This window comes from Gossypium arboreum, chromosome 2 (assembly GCF_025698485.1).
Source record: "Gossypium arboreum isolate Shixiya-1 chromosome 2, ASM2569848v2, whole genome shotgun sequence".
NCBI lineage: Eukaryota > Viridiplantae > Streptophyta > Magnoliopsida > Malvales > Malvaceae > Gossypium > Gossypium arboreum.
Genome location: NC_069071.1, coordinates 106,733,477 through 106,736,849, shown reverse-complemented (window position 1 = coordinate 106,736,849; position 3,373 = coordinate 106,733,477). Strand labels below are relative to the sequence as shown.

General features: G+C 36.1%; 1 long non-coding RNA gene across 1 annotated transcript; it reads right to left on the bottom strand.

The window, feature by feature from the left end:
- Positions 1 to 1,113: 1,113 nt before the first annotated feature.
- On the bottom strand, positions 1,114 to 2,259 carry LOC128285407 (uncharacterized). Its single transcript, XR_008275905.1, has 2 exons — positions 2,200 to 2,259; positions 1,114 to 1,377 (listed from the first exon to the last, which is right to left on the bottom strand). It is a non-coding gene; the product is annotated as an uncharacterized LOC128285407 (long non-coding RNA).
- Between the last annotated feature and the right edge of the window lie 1,114 nt (positions 2,260 to 3,373).

The window sequence follows — 3,373 nt, the reverse complement described above, 5'->3', positions numbered from 1 at the left end:
TCAATATTTGCCCTGAATTCTTTGGCCCATTGTTTACGGATTCTGTCAACTGGAGTTCTATGAAATTTCATCAGATCTACACCCTGAGGCATCGGGGGTACAGGTTGAGGAATCGGGGGAGGTGGGGGAGGTTGTGCATTCGGGTTCGTACAAACGAACTCAGTATACCAAGCATTCATCATTTGGAGAAAGGTTTCCCGAGCCCCTTCTCCTCCTCCTTGACCAACAGTAGGAGGTAGATTTTCAGTTGGCACCGCCCCTTCGGTCGGAGCTGGTGCATTACTCTCTACATCATCAGCCACAGTTGGATCGGGATCCATTTACTATAAAAAAAAATCATTTAAAAGGTCAGAAGTCGTCACACTATCCCAATATATATATATGGCATGTATAGCAAAACCCGTACATACAACACATTAGTCCGAGAACCAACTAAACCTGCTCTGATGCCACCAAATGTAACGCCCCCACGCCCGAGACCGTCGCCGGAGTCGAGCACGAGGCATTACTAAACTTATTTGAGCACTTAAACAAAATCGGACAAGCTGTCCAACTGTGTCACAGTTACTTAAAAATTCATATCTCGAGTTCCGAAACTCGAAATCAAATTTCGTAAATTTTTCCTTAAACTAGACTCATATATCTATCTACTAAATTTTTTTCTAGAATTTTTGGTTGGGCCAATTAGTACAGTTTATTAGTTAAAGTCTCCCCTGTTTCAGGGTTCGACTGCTCTGACCTCTGTGTATTACAAATCATATATCTCCCTGTACAGAGTTTCAATAACTATGCCGTTTGTTTATCCTGAAACTAGACTCAATAAGGATTCTAATAATATAAAATAAACCACCTAATTATTTTGGTACAATTTATGGTGAATTTCTAAAGTCAGAACAGGGGATCCAGAAATCACTCTGGCCCTGTTTCACAAAAATTTAAATATCTCATAAAATATAATTCATATACCTGTTTTGTTCAATCCATATGAAAATAGACTAATTAAGATTAAATTTCATAACTTACTCATCATTTAATTCCATTTCTACCATTTTTAGTGATTTTTCAAATTTACATCACTGCTGCTGTCAGATTCTATTTTATGACAGATTTCACTTTACTAAGGATTTTCATGGACTAAATAGCATTTTAAACATACATAACATCAAATATGACTTAGATTGGCCATTCCAATGGCTAATCATTTACAAACCCTTTTCTTTCCAAACCATAGCCATATCATAAGATCATTTACACAAAGTGAGTATTTTGCCATACATGCCACATTCAAAACACACAAGCCATTTTACCAATTTAGGCCTTCGGATAGTGTGAACGAGTCTTCGACCTATCCCAATTCTCAAGCCGGCTTGTTAAAAACTACAATGAACGAGAAGGAGGGAGTAAGCATAAATGCTTAGTAAGTTTATATGCAAATAACAAATAACATAACCATACAATTATACCAAACAACCTTAGCATGGTATCACCAAAACATATATCACATTTTTAAACATCATTCATCATCTTACCACCTTATCGTTGTTGCATCTATTTTCAACCCGAGGGTTAAGTACATACCTGTCCAAAGTGTCCATTTCACAATACTTACCAATACGTCACCTGCATCTTAAGTGTTCTTCCATTTCACTAGAAATTTTACCCGTTGAACACATCGGAATATAATTCAGACACATGGATAATTTGCACATAAGTGCCACATTTGTAGCCAAGCTACCCTGTAACCCGCCCATAAGTGAACTCGGACTCAACTCAATGAGCTCGGGTGTTCGCATCCATAAGTGAACTCGGACTCAACTCAACGAGTTCGGATGCCTAGTTACATTTCACGAACTCGGACTCAACTCAATGAGTTCGGACATTCCACATCCATAAGTGAACTCGGACTCAACTCAACGAGTTCGGATGCTCAACCATCCTAGTGACATGTCACTTGTATCCTAATCTATTCCTAAGGTTCAAACGGGATTTTCCTCGAACATGTCTCCTTGCCATCTTCCGTAAAATACCGAAACCAATAATCGGTGGCACTTTATATTTAACAAATAATACACTTAATTTGAATTTTATTTGAAAATAACCACAAAGCATATATTTCATGATAAGAATCAGCATATCCTATATTTAACATCAATAACTTAAAAATAACAATTATGCTACATTATTTACACATGAACTTACCTCGGTACAAAATTTTTAACAATCGAGCCTATTCCTCGTAAACTTTATTTTTCCCTCGATCACGACTTGAATCTCGTGTCTCTTGATCTATAATACCAAATTAATCTTATTTAATACATACATTCATTAAAACAGTCCTTAATATGAACTTTGGCAAAATTACCATTTTGCCCCTAAACTTTTGCATAATTACACTTTTGCCCCTAGGCTTGGGAATTAAACTTCATCCCTTATTATTATGTTTTATGACATGCTGATCATTTTTCCCTTCTATGGCAACATCAAATTCTCACTCTAACATGTATTTATGACTACTAAATATTTTTTTATCGATTAAGCCTTTTTACTCGTTTTCACTCAAAACCGAGTAGCACAAGTTGTCTAACAAAATTTAAAACCTCATATTCTGTCATAAAACACCAAAATACACAAATTTCACCTATGGGTATTTTTCCAAATATGAACCATAGGTTGAATTATTGTTAACATAAGCTAAATCGAGCTACCGGGATTTCAAAAACATAAAAATCATTAAAAACGGGGCTTGAAATCACTTACTATGAAGTTTGAAAGTTGAAGAAACCCCAGCTATGGAGGAGAGCAAAAATCAGCAGAACAATATGGAGAAGATGATCATTTTGGGTTATTTTTCCTATTTTTATTTCATTTAATATCTAAATGACCAAAATGCCCTTACTACTAAACTTTCCAAAAATTCCTTCCATGTCCTAATTTTGTCCATGAACTTAAAATTGGTCAAATTACCATTTAAGACCTCCTAATTAATATTTCAAAGCAATTTCATACTAAAAACTTCTAGAATGCAAGTTTTGCAACTTATTCGATTTAGTCCCTAATCTCAACTTAAGCACTTTATGCATAGAATTTCATCACGAAATTTTCACACAATCATGCAATCATATCATAAACCTCAAAATAATTTTAAAATAATTATTTTTATCTTGGATTTGTGGTCACGAAACCTCTATTCCGATTAGGCCTTAATTCGGGATATTACACACCCCCACATTAAACAACACCAACATCAACACCCCCACCTCCACCCTCCACAAAAACGGTCCAAAATCACCCTACCACATTTGCCACAGTCGTACGCCGCTATCGTCCGCCACCGCCAAGTTTGTCGTCGTCGAACCACCAGAACTGACTACTC